Source organism: Zootermopsis nevadensis, unplaced genomic scaffold, assembly GCF_977971745.1.
Source record: "Zootermopsis nevadensis isolate Lab colony 2312 unplaced genomic scaffold, Znev_1.0 Znev_ptg000030l, whole genome shotgun sequence".
NCBI lineage: Eukaryota > Metazoa > Arthropoda > Insecta > Blattodea > Termopsidae > Zootermopsis > Zootermopsis nevadensis.
The window spans coordinates 14285282-14310949 of NW_028259162.1; the positions used below are offsets into that span (position 1 = coordinate 14285282).

The 25668-nt window shown below is 36.6% G+C and overlaps 1 protein-coding gene and 2 long non-coding RNA genes across 8 annotated transcripts in view; 2 read left to right on the top strand and 1 right to left on the bottom strand.

Annotated features, from left to right (window-relative positions):
- Window positions 1-25668, bottom strand: part of LOC110831813 (neurotrimin) — a 478509-nt gene that overhangs the window by 301749 nt on the left and 151092 nt on the right. The window lies entirely within an intron of this gene.
- On the top strand, window positions 14459-18836 carry LOC147872146 (uncharacterized). Its single transcript, XR_015537835.1, has 2 exons — window positions 14459-14711; window positions 15325-18836. It is a non-coding gene; the product is annotated as an uncharacterized LOC147872146 (long non-coding RNA).
- On the top strand, window positions 19877-21487 carry LOC110831815 (uncharacterized). The gene is made up of 2 exons (XR_015537823.1): window positions 19877-19997; window positions 21216-21487. It is a non-coding gene; the product is annotated as an uncharacterized LOC110831815 (long non-coding RNA).

Genomic DNA, 25668 nt, shown 5'->3' on the forward strand with positions numbered 1-25668 from the left:
TACCTAGTACCATGAAATTTTAACATATAAAAAATATTTCAGCGTTCTAAAGCAAGAGCTAAGAACATTTTACATATTTTGTCATGAAAAGAGAAACCGCTTACCTGCCTGTCGTTAATTTTGATAGAGGCGTGTTTTGATATATTAAGAATATTTCACTGTTATCATAAATCTGAGTTAAGAAATTAACGATTGAAGTTATTTGTGGGGCGCTTGAGCTGTTACTGACTATAGGTTGGTGCGTACATTTTTATTTTTTAAAATTCATTATCGTCACTTCAATCACCATCATAGCTTACGTCCTTTCAACTGCAGTGGTCTTCATAACAGCTCATGAATTACTGTATCCTTAAGTAGTACGCCGATCTACTGGAGTTGTAATTATCGACACGTAGATAGCGTCTGTTTGTCTAGTAATATTTTAACAGTCCGTGGAGTATAGTCTTTCTTTACAAGTTAATGGTCACTTATCTTATTATGATATTCCCCCTCATTTATTAAAAACTAAGATTTATTATCGCTATCACAAGAGCCTGCCACTGGGTCATATCTCGTGTCAAATAAGGTTGACCCACACCACCATTTTTTGGGAGCCAGCGTAGTTCTAACTATTATATTTAATTAGGGACTTGAGGGCCAGGGTACGATCTCTGGTAAAGGAAAATTATTTTTCTTCTAGCCTCTCCGGCTCTGGGGTCAACGCTGCGTCCTATCCAATGGATATTAAGGATCCCTTACCCGGGAGTAAAGCGCGGCCTAGGCGTGACACTGCCTACTCACCCCACATCTAGTGCAGAGGTCAAGAAAGAGTGGGCGCTATACCCGTCTCTCTCACAAACTCCGGCACGGCGCTTTACATAAAAAATTATCTTAGTTTCCTTCAAGATCTTTTATGTTACTAGAGACTAGTAGACAGGTGGGGCTAGAAGTAAATTAAGAAAAAAACTAAGTACGTTAGTATCTCGTCATTAGAAGACAGGCGGACAAAATTAACTTAGGGTAGCTAATAAGTCCTTTGAAAGGGTTACAAAGTTCAAATATCTGGGAACAATAACAAATTAAAATGACACTCATGAGGAAGTTAGGAGGAGATTAAATTCTGGAAACGCTTGCTACTTCTCAGTTCAAAATATTTTGTCTTCCCGTCTGATTTCTCAGAACCTGAAAATTAAAATACACAAAACAATAATTTTACCTGTTGTTTTGTATGGGTGCGAAACATGGTCTCTCACTCAGAGGGAGGAACACAGATTACAGTTGTTTGAGAATAGGTGTTGAGGAGAATATTTGGGCCTAGGAGAGAAGACGATGGGACATGGAGAAAACTGCATAATGATGAGCTTAGAAATCTGTACTCCTCCCCCAGTATTGTCAAGGTGATTAAGTCGAGAAGAATGGGATGGGCGGGACATGTAGCACGCATGGATGGGACAAGAGGTGTGCACCGGGTATTGGTTGGGAAGCCTGAGGGGAAGAGACCGCTGGGGAGACCTAGACGTAGATGGGAGGATAATATCAAGCGGGATCTATGGGAGATATGAGTTGAAGGAGACTGGATTTTGTTGGCCCAGGACAGGGTCCGATGGAGGGCTTTGATTAATTCGGTTATGAACCTTCGAGTTTGGTAAGCCATCTAGTTAGTTAGTTAGTTTGTCCTTGAAGATCTTTTAGGTGATCTCTTCAAAAAGTTTTATAGTTAAAATTCTCATTTCTCATCCATCATACAATTCTAGACACTCAACAGTTTCGAAGAAAGCAACATTAATCGATAAAGTTATTTTGATATTGCGGTCTATCATCTGGCTGCTGTACACATTTAAAAATCAGAACTTCTTCAAGAATCGTAAAAGCTGATAAAGGAATAAGAGAAAGAAATACAGCATTTAAAGCAGTTGGGCGCACTTCGTCCGTGCCCATTAATTCCATTTGTAGACGTCAGTAACAGGAAGCACTGCTAGTGAAATTTTCTTTCATCTGACGACCTGAGCTATAGATACCATATCTTTGCCTGCAATCTAACAAACATAACAAGCGAATGAGGCTGAGTTTAGCTACGACTTGGGTGTGTACTGCCGTTTTGTATGCCACTAGAAAATGACCGAGTAACATGACAGGCTGAGATTAACAGGGATAAAGCTTCATGACATGTGTCGGCCATTTGCAGTGACTTTCTCGTCCTCTTGCCATTCGATGAAGCCAGTTAACGAGGCGCATCGCTCACTGCGGAAGGTCGGAAGGTAGCCTAGAATGATATTGTGCTGGCGGTGTTACTGTTGTAACCTTCAGTCCTGTGACTGCTGAGTTCTGACTGCTGCAGTACACGCTATCCTGTTAGTTCGCTCGCCCCTCGGACATTTCCTTCAGGGGATAAACATCAAGTTGCCAGAAACAGAGTAGAATAACCCCTATAGGTAAGGATGATAATCAAACGAGTTATAAAATCTCTGCAACCTTAACGCACTCAAACTTTAATCATCTGTAAATGTAATAAATCAGCTGCACTACTCGTTAAATCCTGTAACATGAAAGCGGTTTGTTCTTCAGAGACGAAATTTAATAAGACAGAAATTAGTGTACGCTACTACATGACAAAACTAGTTTCATATGGTTTCTGGTTGGGACTGGTGATGAGCTTTCGTGATCACGGTAACGAACATTCAAGTGCCAATAATTGTCGCGAAATATTTTGACTACCTGAGCGTATTATTAAAGTTCTCAAGAACGATCTGCTCCATGGAGTACAGCAGTTAACATGATAATCCCAACCACCAGAAAAAGCAAGTCAAGTCTTAAGTGAGAAGCTGATAGTCGCATAGATATTCCATGAATGTCTCGATTTTTACAGAACCTGGAGGCACATTATGTTCAAAAGAATATACCTTATTCTGTGCCAGACAAATCTAATCCACACTCTGACAGACAAAAGAATTATTATTTATAAATCAAATTATGTAACGATTCTGTATCAATTACTGGCAATATTCATCCCCCATTTATTTGTAGAATTATAATACCTAGTAATTGAGATTGTGATAAGTTTGAAAGTAGTTAGTTTAATAAACACAGGACAGTGTTATATTTCTAAACCACGTATGTAATCAGACGTATAACTGTACAGATCATGCATTAATGTTCGTAACTCGATAAGTCAGACACAGTTCCTTAATGAGTTTACTTGGTCCTGAGAAAAGTAACAAAGGTTTTACTGAACATTATTAAAAAACATATTTGTAACAGTGATGCAATGTGTTTTCTTCGAGATAAGAACAACATATTAAAATGTTATAAAGACAATTTTTTCCTGAAATACCTCCCGAATCAAAGAAATCAAAAACACCCGGTTACGGTAGGGCCATCCAACTACATATCCTTCAACAAATTGTACAGAAAAATGTCGTTTAATGAAATATTTTAAGATAGTGCTGCATTATTAAATCAGGGAAACCATGAGTACTTGATCTGAGCTTACTCATACTGATAAGAGGAACACTATGTTATTTTGTGACGTGGTTTCAAATACACTGATAATGTATGTCCTAGCGTAGAATAAGACAAGAATGTGAACATAAACGGAAAGTGGCCTGAATATGGAAAATATTTATGGTATGCTTTGAGACAGCAGTCCGAATTTGCATGTAGAGACCGAGCTATATAAACAATCCATACATAAGAGTGAAGCACTGGTCCTTATGAGCTTTTACTTCCATTTCTGTCACCCCCTCCCCCCCTATGGATATGTTTTTATTTACAAAACCGAGAGTTCCAGTACGACTGTGTTTCGTAAGAACATACTTTAAGCAATTTGTAGTAGATTACTAGTGTGAAGAGGTTATTTAAATGTTTAAATTTCATCTAATATAATGTATTTTTATTTTATAATTAGCGGGGTTGTGTAGGGCAGAAGGAACAGCCACTACCGCAGTTGCACGGCTTGTGCATGTGGTGATTTGGAGTGTAGTACTGGGCTATCCAAAGAAATGTTAACAGGTGTTGGTGTTTTAACGGTAATTTCTTGAAGTTTAATTTATTTTTGTCAATAGAATAGATAATTTAACTTCTGCCAAACGAACACCGCGCGCGTTTAGCAAATACTACAACCCTCCGGCCACAAGCGCTCTTATTTCTGCAAGCACCATCGAAATAGAGAGAGTATAATCCTCGAAAACCTTCCTAACTGCATACATATCCACGCGTTAGAACAATGGTGACCAACGTCGACAACGTTATTTCTCTGCTAGCTCATGGAGGAAAGAATATTAAATATGAACCAAACTTTCCCTCACGACCAGTCCAGAATTCATTGTGACCCTCTCACCTCCAACTTTCCCGTACAATCGCTGTAGATAATACAGCGTGCTTTAATGATCTATGAAACAAACACGTGTTATTGTTAGGATTATGGTGGATTGTCCCAGTTCACTAACAAAGACGGCTGTCGTATTGTGTATTGTTCTTAGCTGGGAGACACTCGCTTTGTGCACAATGGTAGCAGGATTTGTACGTCACTATTGTATAACACAAGGTAATATTAGGCAGCATCTGCACTGTGTTCCAATCAGCACACTGGTTTCTGTCAATGTCTTTAGTGATCCGAAAATAGTTCAACAGTCTGGACACAATTTATTGTACAAACCAACAAACTGAAGTCCAAATGATTTGTAATTTGATTAATTCTCTCCCTAAACTATGCTGCCTTACTAAAATTATATGGGAGTGTCATGTTGTGAAAATTATCTAAAATATTGTTATACTAAGGCTGTACGCAATAGTCTGACTTTATATTTCGCGTTACGAACCCATCTGCCGGTCATCAGTATAAGTTACGTACTAATTCACTGTTCTTAACACTGGGATTCTGATTGTCTGGAAAAGCTATTTTAGGTCTCTTAAAATATATTAAGCCACTTCACGCGGTTGATATGAAAGTGCAAGACAAAATTTAAGGTTTGTGAATTAAAAACAAAGTAAAACTTGTTGCTGTTAAATTTCGATAAAAATAAACACTATGCGATTAAAACTATGTGGGTCGCCATTACGAAATATTATTAAAGTATTATAACATTCTCGAGGTGAACCAGGTAAGTTGGAGTTGTCATAACCGTACTGGTGAAATTGGTGTACAGTTGAGAATGATAATAACAGCCATGTTCTGTTTTCAGTAGAACCCGGGATGCTGTAGAGGAAATACGGATAAACAGTACGTCAGAATTTTGGAGTTCTTATGTCGAGTTACGATATGTCCAGCAGGAGTTCTACATGCATTCGTTCCTCTTACTTTGGTGCTGTATATGTTTTTTATGTTTGTGTTCCTTAGGTATTGTTATTTTTATTTTGCTTCAGTGTCTTAGGGTACCAACCTGAATTTCTGTTACTGAAATTTGCACTAGTAAGACGTGTTCTGATTTTTGATTCGACGTACTTCATTAAACTGAGCAGTTACTGACAGCGATAATAACTGACACATACTGACGGTGATTGCAAAAAGGTGTTTTTAATAACAGGTAGGATACCTTATTTTATTTTTTTTGCCGCTCAATAAATTTTTCGCGTTAACGTGGTAAATGCATTTTAATTCTCACGAGTTAATTTTCGAGAAATGGTAAATGGACTAGATCAGTTTTGGAGCTAAACTCTGCACTGTTTCTAAAATTACCAAATTACTTTAAATGTATGAGGAATAAGTGTAAGCTTCAGCAAACTTGTTCTTAGAAAATGATTTTCTCCTGGGTTACAGCTCCGTATAGGGCGGTAGACGTTTACAAGTGTTTCAGAGGTCGTTATAGCCTCCATCATCCACTGCCTCCATACGCCGTTCACCGAACTGAAGATGGAGGCAGCAACGATCTCTGAAATGATGGTAAACTTATACAAAGCTAAACGGCGCTACAACTCAGAAGATAGCCATCTTTGTACTCACCACCTTAAATCCTACTTATACTTCGAAATTTGCCAAGATTTATTATTTCAGTATCAGCGTTTGCAAAGTTACAAGAACATGTCGAATTACGTAGACATAGGTTGCTGGAAAAGTATGTAATGTTTCTAGCTCACCGTATGTTTCCAACCCATTCCAACTCAGACTAAGTCACAAGAACATTTTACTAGAGGAAACAGCCTTGCAAGTAATCTCTGTTTTAATCCTCAAGCTAGAGGTCCTGTAATTTTGTGAAAACATGGTTCATGTATTGCCCTTAAAATTTTCTCGACGTGATGTGATGCTCTAATAGCTGAATTTCTTAGATCACCGTAACTTGAGCATAATACAGAAGCAAATATTCTAGCTGGAGTATGGCGCTGAGGGTTTCCTAAAATGCATAAAGCCACATTTCCGGAATTACTGTGAGGACTGGGTGATAAGGCTGAGACCTCGTTTTAAAACAAAATGCTCCATGGCAGACAAGGGTGGTGGGAGTTGCAGTTTCGTAGTGCATCCAAGGGGTCACTGACCTTAATGCATATTTAATGCAGGGCAAAGACTGGAAAATGTTTGTTGTTTAGTATAAAGAAAGCAAAAAAACGTAGGCAGACTGGTCTCAAAATTTGTTTTAACCGGTAAAATGGAGATATACTGCCAGTTAAAGTAGGTGCTACGTATAATTACCACTATATTTTAAACGGGTGTTTATGCATTACAAATAAAGAAGGCTCTGAAAGGAAGAGTTAAATCTTTTACCATTCATCCGGGAGTAATAAGAAGACGAATAGAATGACCGGATACCCGGCTCATGTTAAAACAGAGTACAATAAAATCTCAAGGCAGAAGACCAATTTCATACGGCCAAAGGTCTATGCCACATTCTCGAAGGACTTGCTAAGTGCTTCATATTATAATTCTGACATAACGTATATGGGGATATATAGGTCTATTTAGGTTCTTCTGCTTATTTTTATAAACAAACCTTCTTACGTTTACAAAAATTTAATTTTAGGTCTACAGAAAAGCTTTCTTATAAAATTTCATAAAACTCTGGAAGTCATTGACAGTATGATAGAATGTTCGCTGTCTTGTAACTTACAACTCCTGCATTGAAGGATCTACTTACCCTGAGGTTCATATGTTACCTTTATATTATCGCGCAGTTTGGCCTCTGTTACCGATTATTTAAAAAAAACATCAGTAACGTAATTTATTTCCGTAGGCCTTCACGCAGATCAGATACAAAATTATTAGGTTACAAATTTGGAAGATAGTCCTCGACTTTTTTAAAAAAATATAGCGTACATTAAGCGACTTATATACGTCAAATATAAATCTTTGTTTAAATAAATATAAAATTAATATTTCGCTTCTTTGAAGACAAAACGTCAAGAACTCGACAACTGGACGTCTCAATACCAACATCAGTGACTTTATTGCCTCGATGCTGTAGATTTGAGTAGTATAACGCATTTCCACGCATGACATCCGCCCGCAGTTTCTGACAGAAATTCCTTATCACCTTTTGTCTAACCCCTAAGAACCTTCCGCAAACTGCGACGTCCTCCCCTCAGCCTGCCTAGCCTGGAGACTGTTTCTATTAGATCTTCAAGAGACGAAATATCTGCAATTTCAGATTGTCTTATTTATTCACACAGCACAGCGTCTCACAAAAGATTTCAACTTTTAGACGTCAACTAAAATTCACTAAGTAAATTTACTCTAATCTGACTGACAACTTACACCGTTTATTGTGTGCGAATATTTTAACTGACAACAGGTTAAAGAGAGCGATTTATTTATAAGTTAGAAACGAGTATTCATGCTAAGTGAGATACACTTTAGGCATTCTGTAATGAAATAAACAATTTTATATTTAAACGCTTTTACAACTTCACAGTCTCTGTCAACAAAATACGGGTTAAATCCAATCGAAGAATTCTGACTATGAGTTTAATATAAACCTAATAAATTTACCCTTAAATTTTTAAACATTAAATCCAAACATACATTAGGCTAGGTGCTATACGAAATTCTAAAATGTAAGCCATAAAAAACATTTTTGTGTGTGGATGTTGAGTAGCTGAAAAGACATTAATCTAATGCTAGTTTAAGATTTCAAACAACTTAACTCTAATAAATGAACTGAATTGAATTATTGTTTTGTTAACTGCAATTGGGTTTGTATCAGGTGGCGGTGGTCCCTACACTACACAACTACAAAAAAATATATATAATATAAACAAGTACACTCCATAGAACACCCTACACACATAACTAGATATCCACCCCGACAAAAACATTCACACCTTACACGGACACACATAAACACAATACAAAAACACACACATCATTAACATTATCGCAGCGCTAATTAGCACTCCGTTGTCTTCAGGTCAGCAGTTTCATAACAGGTGAAGCCTAGTCTAATGATAACGATATACTGAGTGTCGCTCTGGACACTGTGTAAGGAACAATTGGTATTCTCATTATCACACGTACTGCAAAACCTTAGATAATTAAGTCAATGCAACACAGGCCGTTTTGAGAAGTTAATAGTAAACATAAAATAGCCCGCCTTCTGTGAAGCCTATGAATTAATTGGTGGTTAAAAGAGCCCAAAAATATATCTAGTCCTTAAGCAGATTAATACAGTCCCAATTCTGACTTTTCATTTCCTTAAAATTCGATGTAATATATTTTTTCACGTACTTAAAGGTTTCCAACTCGTCTCCTCTTCAGATTCTCTGGCCACTGTCTTGTACATAGACCTCACCTCTCAAGCATATAGTATCATATGCTCCGCTAGATATATAATAGACGATATATCGGATAATGTAAAATTATGTTAAATCTGGTTCTGAAACGCAGTGATTCACAATAACATGATTACGTCTGGGTTGCGTTTCGAGGAGACAAATTCTTGTAAGAGTTGAGGTTTATAGTGCAATCTGTGCACATTGTAAGACCTGTGTTTAAACACAGTGTTAGTAGGGAGTTCCGAAACGTCGGAGGCTTCCTTGTTCAGTAAAATGCTTTTCACTTCAGAACACAACACACAGCAATATTTATTTTTAACATATAATCAGATTAGTGAAGAGAATATAGAAATTTGTCAAATCAGAAATTTTGCATGGTTTTTATCAAGCATACATCTCTGATACAACATAATAACTTTTAGAATATGAAATTATTGAACAAGCATTAAAAATTCTATGTTTAGGAACTGAAGTGTGGCACACAGCTGTCGACATAGAACGTCCTGGTAATAAAAATAATAATTATTATTATTATATCAATTACAACTTGTAACATCTAGCGCGGTGGTAAATATGCATCTATAAGTGTGGCAACACTGAAAACCGTAGGAAAGTAAGGATTACTGAACTGTGATATCAAATAAGATGAAACAATGACAGTAGAAGAAGTTACGTGTGTTTAAATTGTTATTTTCATTTAAACTGATTAATTTGTGTTAATCCTTTTTGCGGATAGACAAGATTCCACATCAATACAAGGCAATAATAAAAATTATATTTTCGCTTATTTTAATTGTTCGTTTTTAGATAACAGACTGGAAACAGATAATCGATTTCTCCACATTTTCCGTGGCATTACATAACCTCTTCAGTATAGAACATGAAGTATCGTAGTCATTTTCGTGTTGTACACATTACGAATTGTGCAGATGAAAGTAACAACTTTCACCTTTAATACATAGCCAGTACCAATGTATGAGAATAGAATACTGATTACATTTTAACCCATTTTCCCCTTAAATAAACTATGCGTGCTACTGAGCTAAAATCAACCAACTTTTATTTTCTAAATTTACAAGCACGGAGAGAGAATATACGTCGAGGAAATGCAAATAGTCTACACGTGTTTAATGTATCTAACACGGTTACAGGCACTTGCAATCTTGTAATTTCGTATGGACCTCTCGCATTTTCATGTCCAGGTTAGTACAATGTTCATTATAATTTACACAACTGTTCTTCTTTCTATATTAGCCTGCAGTCTAATGTTTGAGGCATAAAGTACAATTCTTACTCAAGAAAAGAAATTACAGCCGTACAAAGATAAAATGGGGAAAGAAGGTGAATATTGAATACGTGACAGAATGTTGTTCCCCATTTTTCCGTCGTCATGGCTTATTAGCTCATTAAATTTGAAAAACAACAGACGCAGAATTAATTAAAAATTCCATTTAGACACTGAAAGGACAAACGACAAATTAGTAGACATCAGTAACGGACAGATGTAATGTAAAACATCTTCAGTCGTGTCACTTTCTTCGTCTGAAAATAATGTATCAACTCTTGGAACGCGCATTTTATAATTCCAAACGAAACTAGTGATAAAATGTATGAAAGAAGTCAGTTTGGGTACAGCCATCACATAGACACGAAACAGGCTTACTTACATTAACGAACGGTTGAAATAAAATCAACTGTACAACGATAAATGAAATGAAATTCAATTCAATTAATTTATTTACGTGTTTGCCAACAGCAAGAAGCCAATAACAGACAAACATTGATAATACATACAATAATAGTGAAATAATAATGAAAAATAGTACACAAACAGATTAACTAAACTTATACATGTACAGTATTAAATGTAACTGCCAAGTACAGGCAAACTCAAAATAGAAACAATATTAACACAGAGCAAAATAAATGAAGAAATATAAATAAAAACAAATAATCCACCTAGGGAACACTAATATAATTGTAAAACTTTAAACAAATATAAAAAAGATAACGAAGCTAGATCATCTATAAGACACATATCTAGATCATTTCCCTTGTTGAGAACACACCCTCAAGGGAGACAATGTTTATGCCAAATACGTCCAAAGATTTACATACGTCATTTGCAGCGATGACGCACCTGGCTGAAGGACTATGTCTTAGTGCACTGCTCACATTAAAAGTAGAAAATTCTCTTATTTGCCTCGTCGGCACACGTAAATCAACAGCGTCCATAATGGAATGGCAATTTATTTTGCCCTTAAAGACATTAACAAGAAATAACGCATCGAGATGTCGTCGTCTGGAATAAAGTGTTCTAAAATTTAAAGAAGAATTGAAATATATTTATTGTTTGAATATTTAAGAATCATTCTGTGTCAAGATTTATATTTCATTTTTGTCGTTGCACTTGAAAAGTACAGAACTGCTTCATAACTTCACTAACTTTAGCTTCTCATTGATAATGTTATGTCATTTAAGCAGTTATAACTTACCGATATCCTACGAATAGTGACAATGATTTTAAATTATGCCTTGTGTTTACTTCTACTACATAAATCAACATCTTTTCGCTTTCAATGACATTAGAAAGCCTTATTTATAAAGTAACAAAGATTTAATCATGGTAATAGCAGATTTCAGGCATTAACAGCGGTTACGTACCAGTGTAAATCCTTTTTATATGTGAAGGCGTAGAGCATATTTTGTTTTTTAGACGTATCGGATATCCTTACAGTCTCTAACTTTATGGCGGAGCGACTATCCAATTGTCCCTGCCGACACTTTTAGTACAAGACGATCACAATTGTTTCAATTGACGAAACAAACGTAGACTTTTCCACGTCGGCAGAACCGCCCACATGTACACGGTACGTTCCAAATGTCACGCTAAAACGTAACATATCAGGAATTTAAAAAAAAAATCTTTTAAATATATTGCAACCGTGCAGATTTATATACTGGTGTCTTTATTTTCTGTTTATTTATTTATTTATTAATTTTTCTATTTACGTTTCAAACTGCAAATTTAAGGATGTGTACTACCACTGGGACCGCCATGGTGGTCTAGCGGTCAGAACGCTAGCCTTGTAATCCTAGGGTCCCGGGTTCAATTCCCAGTGGTGCTCAGATTTATAACTTGTGTTGGGCAAGGCCGGAGTTTTCTCCGGGGGCTTCCCCGGTTTCTCCGTGGCATCCCAACAATTACTCCATCTTGTTCACCAAACTTGTATTCGGAAAAATAAAAGTTTTTATTGACATTGAATTAGACAAGATAAACTAAATGTGTCGAAGAAAGAATATTACTGAACAGGGTGGGTGTTTAAAAATGGTAGAAACTTTTCCACCACTTACTGAATGTAGCCAAAACGAACAGTTTCAGTCGCCACGACGATACAACATAGGCCGAATCTAAAAAAACAGCAGACTTTCCCAAAGAAAAAAAAGGTGAAGCGTCTAATCGCAATGTGCGAGCGACAACAAGACGCAGTTGCTTGGTTATTGGGTTCCTCGACGATGGCTTTTTAACCGGCAGGATGACTGTGCTAATGACGAATTCTGAAGAATGTGGAATGAAGCCTAAGGTACTATCCCTACTTTTATGTGGAATTTGGAATCAAACTTTAATAAATTTCAGAATATTGAATCTCCAGGCCGAGTTTCAAACCTGGAAATATCAGAATACAAAGCAATAATGCTGCCAACTTAAGTGCTGTCTATGTCCTCAGCTAGGAAAGAGAAATTTCGCTTTGTCGTACTACCTCACAAAACTGCTTAGAGGATAGTATGGGACATTCAAGAGCTTTAACTGAACGAAGAAGACAGAAATTCATCTGCCTGTGAAATCCAATTAAACTGCAGCTTGATATTATATGCAGAATCGAACAAAATGGAAGGATAATGTTAAAAAGGGACTAATAAATTCGGCAGGACAATGGTAGGACAAATGTATTATCAGTACCAAGGAACTCGTCTAGAATTCTGCTACAAGAGATGAAAGAAAACCACAAAAAATATTTTGTTTCAGAATCACTTGTGGCTGAGTTTGACCACGGTTATCTCTAGACTCCTCGTGACTGGAGTTACAGCTGAACTAATCTGAGCGATCAGTATTCAACTCGATATTCATAAGGATTTGGTTAGATCTCCGAGTAAATTGGAACCACTTTTCCATCGTCTCTTTCTAGAATTTAATTTTGCATCCAAATTGTACTGAGATGTTCTAATTTAAAATCGTATGAAACTTGTATACAGAAGTACCATAACGTACAGCCCATGGCAAATCACGTATGAACTTCGAATTCATTCATTCTTTTTTTCTTTGTCCTATTATGGTAGTAATATTTATGTTCGCATCACATTAAATCTTCTATATTAACCTAAATGCTCACACTAATTTCACAAGAGAAACAATGATAACTTACGTTATGTAAGCATACAGCCTAATTCTAAACAATATTTATAATGTATTCTTATACAGCTGCCTTTTTTTCTGGAAACACGAGGAAAAGCATCAGGTGAGAATATTTTTTGAATATCGTACTCAACTATTCAAGATCAACAAAACAAGATCTCAGTACTGGAAATGTACGATCTCGATCCCACATACTACTTGTTCTGTCTAATATTGTGTATTATTTAAAGGGAAATTTTAGATCTGATTTAAGAGTAAACTTCCGGATATGGCTATTTCTTGGTATACGTTTGGTTTTATGAAGCTCAAAATATATAATTATCGTTATCTGAAATGAGGTTAAATAAAGATTGTAATTAATTTATGTAGTACAATTGAAAATATTTTCCGAAACTATTAAAATTTAAAAATCTTATATTCTCTGACACCTTTAAAACGAATGAGAAGAAAATTCAAAGAATGCAATTTCAAGTAAAACTTAGAGCACTACACACACACACACACACACACACACACACACACACACACACACATATATATATATATATATATATATATATATACACATACCGACAGTTTCAGTTTTTGTTTATGATTATTATATTTTATCAACATATCAAAGGATAATCTTTATCGTCGTGTTAGACGCAGTCGCTTGGTAAAAGCAAATAGTGAAATTCGTGTTCCACGGACGGTTATTTGCCCAATCACGTTGATTGCATTAAGTTGAAACACACTCCGGGATACATTGCGAGAAAATGGCTGTCACTGGCAAGTCGTTTCGTCAACATGCTGTCATTAAATTTCTTGGGAAAGAGGGATACTCGGTCGGAATCATCTACGAGATTACGTGGTGTGTATGGAGATGTCTGCATTGGTACAAACAGTGTCAGAAACTGGGTGAAACACTTTAAGCACGGAAAAATGGACATCACCGATAAGCCACGTTGCGGTCGACTGTTGCAACTGAGCGCAACAAGCAAAAGGTCAACGGGTCATCAGACAAGACCGAATGATGAGTCAGAGAAACTGCAGCGCAGCTTGGAATGGAACATCATGCGGTCCTGGAGATGCTTGAGACTAAAACGGCCCCTAGACGATCAATATTATTGCACAACCATTTTTTTTTTTAGTGTTCTGTCTGACGACAGGTCCATATGAACAGGATCCTTCCATCCTTTTCTCGGACTGGGACCTGTTCATATACGTTCTTGGCAGATGATCCAGAAGTGGCTTGCCATTGCCTTCTTCTGTGTGTGAATGGAGTAATTGTTGGGATGCCACGGAGAAAAACTCCGTGTTGCCTAGACCACGGCCTTGCCCAACACAAGTTATATTGCACAATAATATTGTGAGGTGCTCCAGACCGTACAATATTATTGTCCAATATTTTAGCTGCCGATTTTCAGTGTACATTTGATTGTTGTGCAGTCAACATGTTAAGTGACACAGAAGCTGCGTGTGTGGCCATCGCTGTGGCTGTGTGTCTGAAGAAGACGGAGAAAGCGAAGATGGATGAAGGAATGGTTCAAAAAAAGAGATGAATACACTCATGAGAACTTATTAAATGACCTAAGAGTGAGTGAACCAGGCGACTTTCGGAACTTTCTGCGTCTAGATGGTGAATCTTTTGATAAACTGCTAAGAATGATTACCTCTCGAATTCAGAAAAGAAATGCTACCATGCGAGATGCTATCTCTCCAAGTCAGCGTTTATCTATTACACTACGTTATTGCGCAAAGAATTGATTTTTTTAAATCACTTCTTGTTTTTCAGCTTCCGGATGTCTTTCTTTGTATTTGTCAACGAGCAGGTAGTATTGTTCATTTTTTTTGTTTCGGTTGCTGTACTCCTTACTCTTAACATTCCACAAAGCCGACAACGAGTGATAAACCTCTATAAATTCCAAAATGAACTTTCGTTCGTCATCTTTCACTTTAGATGACGACATGTTCAGCGCGCACCGACGTTCACGCCACGACGTCTGGGACAGAACTGAACGATATTGCGCAATACTGCCTACAGATGATACAACCGTTTCCACATTGTGCAATAAATATCAAACCATTTTTGATTGACACAATATATTGCACAACCTTTCAATTCGTAACATAGACGATCAATATTATTGTACAAAACTGAATATTGCACAATAATATTGACCGTGTAGGGGTCGCTTTAGGGATATCGGAAAGATTACGAGCCCTCTGACTTTGTACGTCTGATCTTACAGAAATTTTAAAGGAACGCCTGGTAACTCATCTCTCACCCACCCCACAGTCCGGATTTGGTCCCCTCAGACTGCCACTTGTTCGGGGTCTTGAAAGAACACCCGAGTTGTTACCACTACGAGACTGACGAGGAAGTCCAGGAAGCCGTGTGAAGCTGGTTGCGAGGAGCTGGAACGGAGTTTTGCGGCCAATACATCTTTAAGATTTTGCACCGCTGGCAGAAATGTTTAGATAGGGATGAATGTTTTGTATAAAAGTAATCAGATATGCCTATATTTTACTGAACATTTGTTTTTGTGTGTATATCTTCGTTTGACTGTAAACAAAATGTGCTCGTTACTTTCGGTAGGCCCTCGTAGTTTAGAAGGCGAATTTATCGGTAAGGACAGAAATAACATTAATAAAATAAGTGATGGTGGAACCACGGTTCCGGAGAATTAGACGTAAATACGTCTATACGGAAAGGAAGTTTATATATTGGCTTTATTCTAAATATTTCCTTTATACATGCTTTACAATTGAGATAAGTTTGATTAAGACATTGCTTATTTAATTTGAATTAGTTACGCTTAAGATGGGTCTGTGGTAGCTGAATGTAATATAAAGTAATGAAATGTAATGTAACGTAAGGTAAGGTAATTTAATGTAATATAAGGTAAGGTAATGTAATTAAATGTTTTATAGGTAACAGCAATGCCGAGTAAACAATTGACGTTTCCAAGGTAACATAACAATGTAGTTACACTTTTTCCTTTCACTTTTTCTTTCACTTTTTGCCGAATGACACTGACCCTAAAATATAGACGTATTTACGTCAAAATTAAAATCAGAAGAACATCCCGGTTACAATCGAGAATTATGTACGAATGCGAAACTAACGAACTACGAAGTAAATAAAAAAATATTTTTCATTTCTTCCCATCTTAATTTCTTTTTCCGACCTATAATTTATGCCACTGTCTTTCTTCAGCGTAAAACCTTCCTCTTTCCTTGTTTCTTTTCTGTGTCTTCTTTTGCCTCTAATTTTCTTCTGTTATATTTCTCTCTGTTTATTAATTCCATTTTACATTCTTACGTTCTTTATCTCGGTCTATTCGTCCTTCCTTAAAGCCTTAATTAATTTTGTTCCTCATTTTAGTTCCCTTTCTTCACTTCCTTTACCTCCTTCTTTATCAGTTTTTCGTCATTGGCTTCATCTTTTCATTGTCTTTGCACATCATTCTTCTGCTTCGTTCATTCCATCACAGGCCTAATTTCCTTTCATTTAACTCGGCATTTTTCCCTCCCGTATTTCATCCGCCGCTTCATACTTATTTTTTAAGGCTGGCGAAAACGTGGAAATGGTGAGAATTAAGAAAAACGAAATTTTGTTATAATTAAAAATTAAGGGGGGCATACGACAGAGAACTGAGGACTAATAACAGGTTTTGTCTCCTCCTTGGCGTACCGGAATTGTAGATCTTACTCAGTGGAGCTGCAGACCACACTCAATAGTTTGTTCTGCATTAATGCACAATATTAAACCGTGGTTTTCGAGAGAACAAGAAAGAAAAAAGGAGCGACCAGGCGGTCCGTTTGTGCCCGAGTTGGTTCATCCCCGTTCGAATCGCGACCACAACACAGCTGTGTGCCATGTGACGTGCCCCACTGCGGTCACACTAACTCATTGCCCGTTTACATCACAATTAAACTGAAACTAAATATCATAGTTCGTAGTACTATATCCGCAACGTTGATCTAATACACAAGACTACGCTTATCGGTTCAATGAACATGACAGTTTTGTTTGATGAATGAAATTGCAATATTGATATTTAAATTACGAATGTCGGTACAACACGAACGAAATTTGAAAGACATTAACATGGCAATAATAACAATCTACTGCTGGTCTAACAGTGTGTTGTCATGGTGAAACATGTTTGCCTGTCAATCTGTTAACTGTAACATCTGAATGAAATTGGACTACTCGTTCAGAAAATTTCAGTGATACACATCTCAAACATTGTACGGACAAAGCTTTCTTGCATATTGTTTTGCTAATGTAGTGTCCATATTTGGTACTTGAGAAATAATGAGACTATAAGTACAGGAAGTACATAAATTATCTTTACAACTTCACCAGAGAACAAAATTTTTGTGTAAAGACACTTTTTGATCGTCACCTGCCAGAGAAACTCTCAAAGTTTCACCAATTTTCCGATGATAGCATCCGTTGTTTCCCGCTGCACTGCACCCATCTTTGTGAATCAGATCAGTCGTCATGAATCCGTATAAGGTACAATGCGCGGACTGGTTTATCTAAACGAAATCGGGTACAAACAGTTTAGGGATACCGGAAGTGTTCTGCACAAGAAAGTTACAGGGAGTCCACGTGTGTCTGATAAAAATGTCGAAAGGTTGCGCAAGATCTTTGTCCGCAGTCCACGATGTCGACACGACCTGCAGCTGCAGCAAAGGCTTTGCAGTGACTATGCTTGAAGATAAAAAATTCCTGAGGAAAATCATGTTTTCCGATAAGGGTGTATACTAAAATTCAGGGGGGAGGGGAACAAGACATACACATTTGACGACCAGAACACAATCATGATACAGTGGAGCACATTAGAGACAGCCCCAAAGTTAATGTGTGGTGTGGCATGTTACACGACCTTTTAATCTGACATTTTTGACGTAAATACGTTTTTAAGGAAGGGTCATTCGGCAAAAAAGTGTAACGAAAAAGGGGAACGAAAAAGTGTAACAATGGTTACCTAGGGAACGTCGTCTGTTTACTTAGCTTTGTTGTTACCTAGGAAACGTTACATTACATTACATTCAGCTACCACAGAGCCATCTTAAGCGTAACTAATTCAAGTTAAATAAGCAATGTCTTAATCAAACTTTACTCAATTGTAAAGCATGTGTAAAGGAAATATTTAGAATAAAGCCAATATATAAACTTCCTTTCCGTATAGACGTATTTACGTCAAATTCTCAGGAACCTTGGTTCCACTGACAACTTTTTTCTTTGCCGAAGCGACTGTGACATTCAGCAGTTATCGGATATTTCATCCTTTGATTTTCTCCCATGCGGATACGTAAGATACTGCTTGTACCGAACAAGGGTAGCCGACACCAACGATTTGAAGGACGGAATTGCAGCTTCTGTTGCAATAGTTAATTTTGATATGCTGCAGCATTGGACCTTCAACATCGTTTGGACGTGCGACAAATTTTGCTCTTACTGAATGCGTGCTGTGTTATAAAGAATTGACAGTTTCTTTCGCAGATGATGCTCAAACAGTGTGTCTATGTCTTCTCATAAAGATTTTATTCACGCGTAAATTTGTAAGTATAATTTAAACATAAAATATAAATCTGTCTATCACAGTGACGGCTTGGTATTGGACTCTGAACGATATTATAATAACACGATACTAGGAGACGGTGGATTATAATGCTACTTGAAGCATTGATTTTATGTGTTGTGTTCCATTTGTACTATGTTAATAAAAATTGTTACAATGGATAATTTAAGGATTGGCAATCTAGCAAAAGGACCGGTTTTAACTGAAGGGCTGTAACTAACACAGGATATAATAATATTGTTAACAGTAAGGATCTTAACCCTTTGAAGCCGAGTAAAGTTTGTCCCACTATACGCCATGTAGGCGTTTGGGGTGAGAGGTGGTATAGCTCCTCTCTTCCTTGACCTCGGCACTAGATGGGGGTGAGTGGTCAGCATCACGCCCCGGCCGGCTTTACCCCCGGGAAAGGACCCCGGTACCCATTGTAGAGGAGGCTGGGTGGGCCCCAGAGCCGGTCTGGACGCAGAGGCTAGAGGAAAAATCCTGCCCCCATCGGGGATCGAACCCCGGTCGTCCAGCCCGTAGCTAGTCACTATACTGACTGAGCTATCCCGGCTCTTCCTCCTAAATACGTACTAAATACAAATCAGAAACAAATCCAACTCATAAGCATATTAGTTTATTTCTCTATTCACCTATTCCATTAAAATCTTGTCACTGTCCGAGCTTATTTAATCTACAAGCATTTTATTTATAATATTCCTAAGTTTTAACAAAACAATTAAAAATGTATTTCAATGTGTCGGCACTGCAAGTTTATGTTCTGAGGATAAAATTTCAATTAAAGCGTTTAATCTGTGGCTGCGAATATGACAGTCGCCGAACTGCATGAATATTGGATGACACTTTCATCATCCTATTTAACTTTCTGGTTCAGCTGTGTGCTGGAATGCCATGAAGATTAAATACTTTCAGTGACGAAGACTGGCCAAACATGCCCAGGGTTGAGGATAAACAAATATCCTTTAAATAAAAATAAACTGGGAAACCCAGAAATAAAACTCAAACGTTCTTCCATTATTTCATTAACAACTTACTATCATGTAGCAATAATTTTAATTTTGGATAATAAGACTGTACGAAATATATGGTTATATTAATTACCAGTTAACGTAGGTGTCCTAAATTTCAGATAAAGAATAATAAATTTAAGTATATCAAAAACAGAATAGATTTTTTCCTTTTTTCCCAGAAATTTTTAATTTTTTTAGTTTATTTATTGATGATTTTTCAGTAACTCAGATTATATAGCATCAATTGAGAGTATTGCAGTGAATAACGAATTGAAGAGAATGTGGAAGGACACGGTCGTGGCCTAATTTAAGGTATTATGCCAGAATTTGCCTACAGGGACTGAGGAAAACCACAAAAACCCTCATTCAGTATAGCCGGACTCCGGGCCCAGATTTGAACCCGCGACCTCCCAAAGAACGAGTAATAATCACACGTTCTGTCGTTTCTTGGAATGGTTAATAATTATTTCTCATAGTCGATTATGTTGCATTTATACATTTATAATTAATATATAAAAGAGTTAATCGTTCACAACAGAAAAATTATATTTTTAAATGACAAAAGTTTAAAGGAATTCATGCCTCTAAATGTAACAATAAGTCACATTGAATTTTAACAATTGAACTTCGTAACGCGAAGTATACAAACGCAAAATAATGCTTTTATTAGACACAATAGCTAATGCCAGTACCGTACGTACTTTTTATAATCAAACATTCAGCATTCGCGTTGACAGTCAAATAAGTCCATGCAGATGAACAAATAACACGAAGGGAAATAAAAGGTAGGCAGGTTGGTAGGTGAAAGGGTCACAACTGTCAAGAACTGAGCTTTATTCAGGTTATTTTAGTGATTTTAATTCCACCATTGTTCCACGTACTTTATTTTCGTAGGGGATGAAAGGTTTCTGAGAGGGAAAGCGGTGTCTCACAAAGAAAACGGAATTCGTAAAGATTCTACACAATCCGTCCGCCCGTCCGTCTACCAGAAACTTGAGCAGTCTTGTTTAATCTACTATGTTTGCACACCGTGAAGATGACTCCGGATTGCGGGAATAAAACGGACGAAAGTGTTTTTAAGGTATTTTGGATCCTAGTTTTAGACGAGAACGGGCTACATGACGAAACAAAAATTGCAGTATTATTTGGAATTGTAGTTTTCTCTGTTCTTTTTAATTGTACAGTGCAGAGTAGCCGATCCCATTAATTTTTAACCACAGTGGTATTTTTCTTTGAATATAGGTCTAGCGGTTAGAACGCTGGCCTTGTAATCCTGGGGTCCCGGGTTCGATTCCCGGTGGTGCCCGAATTTATAACTTGTGTTTGGCAAGGCCGTGGTCTAGGCAACACGGAGTTTTCCTCCGTGGCATCCCAACAATTACTCCATTCACACACAGAAGAAGGCAATGGCAAACCACTTCTGGATCATCTGCCAAGAACGTATATGAACAGGTCCCAGTCCTAGAAAAGGATGGAAGGATCCTGTTCATATGGACCTGTCGTCAGACAGAACACTAAATAAAAAAATAGGTAATCATGCAGCAGCCATGATAGAGATGATAAATTAGCACGTACTATAGTCGGAAGACCTGCAAGGACTTAGGAGATGTCGGTGCAAATAGGAAGACAGCGTTAAAGAGGATCGTAAATAAATACAGCTTGGTTCTTTGTTAGTGTTGTCTGGCTGCAAGAACAAGCGTATTTATGTATGTGCTTGCAAATATATTTGTAAGAGAAGACATAAAAAGTAATTAACTGAATACAAAATAGTAGGAAAAAACATACGCCTTTCATTGCAAGTATATCCTGAATTATTTATACCACTCTGTAAAACATGAATGTTTAAAGGTCTGTCTAACTGAGGACAAAGGCTATAACTAGCACTTGTAAAAACAGTACAAAACCTTAATTTTTAAAAAAACGCGGGAATTTGGGATTGTTTGGTTCTTACGTAGGACTCAGACTAATTTCAAGCAGTTACTACCTCAGATAATATATGCAATGAGTATTTTTGTAAGAATTTTTCTGTGTGATGACGTTTCTATGACATTATTAATAAGTAATATTTTAATTGTAGCAAACCCTATTGTTATATAACACAATGTTATAGAGCTAAAAATTAAGTAATCTGTTCAATTCTGTGTTCTTCAATTTCCAGAAAATCAATTCTCAATATTTTTATCGTCTCGGAAACAGAACTAACAGATAAATTATTTTTAGATTAGAATTTCATCAATCGAATTCCCATGAATCCCCACCCATTTCTTTAAGATTTATTTTAATATTCCTATACGTCTAGGTTTTTGTTTCAGGTTATCCGAGCAACATTCTCATATATCTCATCGTACGTGCCCAGTCATTTTCATACTTTTTTGGTTTCATAATCCTGTTAATATTTTATGGCTGCAAATTACAAACTTGATTGTTAGGTTTTTGGACGCTGTGTTTTATAACATCAAACGATAGACAAGGTCCAAGAATGCAATAATTCATATTGTATTACACCATCGTCAGAACCCTTCAGGATCTACAAATTATGAAGTGTCTTATTTGCAGCCTTCTCCAACCTTCTACTATTTTCAAACAGACTCTGTTCCTGTACTGTGAAAGATAGTTTTCTTCACACCCATACGAAAAAATACACACTATTAGATTCTTGAACATTTCTGTCTTCTGGGTTGTTGCGCTGTGTAGTCTGGTCGATGTTTACCAACTTTTCAGAGGTCATACTGCCGTCATCAGGGCGATATCTACCATACTGCACGGCGCAACAACCCAGAAGACAAAAATCTTCATACTCACCATTGTAAAAACTTCAAATCACACATATTAGACTATTTTTTCTGTATTTATTAGTTTTGTGTTTGGATAACAGAATGTAAGAAAAATATTTACCGAATTTAAAACATTTTTAATCTGTTCATGAATGTGATTTTTAATATTTCACAGTGGCTCCTAAATAAGCTAAATTTTACACGTTGTTAAAAGATTTGTCACGAGTCTGTTTTTTCCCCTGAATTTTTGAGATATGAAAAGACCAGTATCTTACATGGAATTATCTACATTTACTTGTAGTCTAACATTCTTACTGGCGTCTAATAGTGATCTTTATTTTTCTTCTTGAACATATAATGACACACGCTGTTCATCTATTTGTAAGTTCCTTTCGCTTCAAAAACTAATCCAAAAATCTTATGTGCTTGAATGTTAGAGAAGGGTAGATCAGTTTGGATCTGTTTTGTGCTAGCTCGTGCAGGCACGGGTTAATATTTCACTCATTAGCTTTGATGGTGATCGATGGTAGCTTGGTGATAAATGACTTTCTAGGGAGGAAGAAAAGGTGGTTTCTCTCACCTTCTATCTAAACAATTGCTTGGAAAGTTTTAGAAAACCATAAAATTTTAAAGAGAAAGAAATAAACACGAACACATCTCCTGTAATCCATTTTATATACCTCCGAAATCGTATGACTAAGCTACAGATCCTTATCACTAAACAATTTATTTGTATATATATTTCGCTGTGTCTTAAGTACCTGTCAAACGAAATATCTTACTTCTCTAGTTAATGACAGCAGTATTGTTCGTGCATAAATAGTGTGGAAGTAGTCAGGGACTTTTAATAGGTATCTTATTTTTAAACTAATTCAATCGTAATTAGTAATTTCGTTCAGAAGGTAAAGTTAGAGCATACGCAGGTCACAGGTTAATAGACAACATACATATATAATGAACGCCGGTTATTGTCCTTAATGGAATCATAGGTTTACAACATTTCAGAAGTTGTATTTCCAATTATTTTTCTTTTGTAAGTACGAACAAATTAATTCTTGCAAGAAATTTTTGTATAAATCAACTTCTTAATTCTTCAGTTAATAACAGTTCCTTCACTCAAAACATTTCAAAGTATTTCATACAGACTAACTAGATGGAGAAAAGTCTATCTTACAGAACGAAGATTCAGTCCTCAGTTCAACAAATTACTCAGTATTTATGGAACAAGAATAATATTTACCGTGTTCACATGAGCTAACCACTAGACCAAACCCTGAACCAGAAGTAACTATTTCACACTCTGAAATGACACTTATTTGAAACATGCCCTCCGAATTAATTCTGTGTGTATTTTTATTTTCTCCATGTGTGATACATATTTCGCCCTTCTCATTATCCTTGATCTCTTAACCTTCATAATAGACCTGTCTGGTGAACAGTACAAATTATGAAGCCGTCATTATGAAATTTTCTCCTGCCTTTGATTCTTCTAAATCATAGGCCCAAATATTTTCCACAGTATCCTCCTCTCAACTCTTCAGTGGGTAGAGTAAATGTGACTAGATTTAGCAATACAAGTAGATTTCTCCTACATTTTCAAATGATACAGTTTGTAGAAAATCAATGGTATCACTTTCATGTCCTGTGGGCTGTACAAATTAAACATAACTAAGTTTCAGCATCCGTTTAGAGTTCGCTTCCAACCTTCGATGGTGGCAATTGAACTGCGTCATGTTTGAACCATATCACGGATCAGAAGTTGTAGTTTCTTCTCGTCCAAACCCGGGGGTACCTGAAGAACTTTTAACCACGGAGTGATAACGAATATTCCGTGTCTTGCCTCCGGTTGACAGGTACGCCGATTTTATCTTGGGTGAGTAAACTTTCTTGACGCGTACCAAAGTTCCTCGGCGAAAATTACCTTAAGGCATCTTCTACGCCTATACTATTTTGAATTAGACGTACTAATAGCTTGAAGAATTAACTGGCTGTCTATTTCAGTCATCACCAGGTGGATCCACTAGCGAACGCATGCTCAAACACAAGAACAGAATCTGTTTTGAAAGCACTGAAGACAACGAGCAGGTTGCATTATGATTTAGTTCATTATAATACTTTTCAGCCATTATGGACTTCATAATATTACACAAAATTGCAGATTTCTTTACAAAAGCTGTTGTTTGTAACATTAATTCTACCTCTTCGGTGTGTACAGACAGTTCTGTCAGTACTGCAGCGAAACCTTCGAACCGATGATCGCTGCTCGAGAAACCGTCCACACTTACGAAGACAAAGTGACTGAGGGCGAAACAAAGCTAAAAACTCTCGAGGCAATTTGGTAGTGATAGTGGTTTCAAAATTAACAACAGTAATAATAACAGTCCAGGGTGTATTATTAAATTTGAAATACCAAAGAGTAGGGACATTTGTCTGTAGTTGGTTGGTAATAATACTGTGACTGAGCGTGTTTGTGGAATTTATTTGAAATGACACTCCAGTGTGATAATGACTTTATGATTTACAGGATTTTTTCCAAATGGGTTAAAAGATCCTAAATACAGCGGATAATTTTTACTGATGCGCGTTCTGGTCTTACATCGACGACTGTAAAGTCGTCGAGGTTATCATAAGAACGGGATAAATGAGTTTATAAAGAACGTAGCAGCTTCGATCTAATTGTATGCAAAATAAGCATCAGCGATGGAACGAAGAAGTACAAGAATAGCTAAAGACTTAATAAAATAATTTTTTTCTGGTGAACTTAAGAAACTTGGGTCATTGAAACGAAGATTTAGAAGCAAGACGATGAAGTGGGAAAAAATATATATTTCTTAACTGCGTTGCTTAATTTGTCAAAACGTACTATAATATCAACAGTAACCTTTGGCTTATCCGTCGTTGTATTCATAACAAATCCTAAATATGTGTAGGAATACTTATACTTAACAAACAATATGTTGACAACATAAAGAATATTGCTGCTGATTATGATAATAATATTTATAATTGACATGAAATATATGTTTCTAGCTTTGAAAAAATTTTAATTTTGCATTGGTGCTGGAAAGTAGGTATAAGAATATATTTAAAAATATGTATTCTTATATTCCTTTAATATCCACAACAAAATTATTTCAACATAATCGGCTCGGTTTCTTTTCCTTGAAAGTAAAACTCTAAAAATATTAACTTACATAGCATTTGCTTGA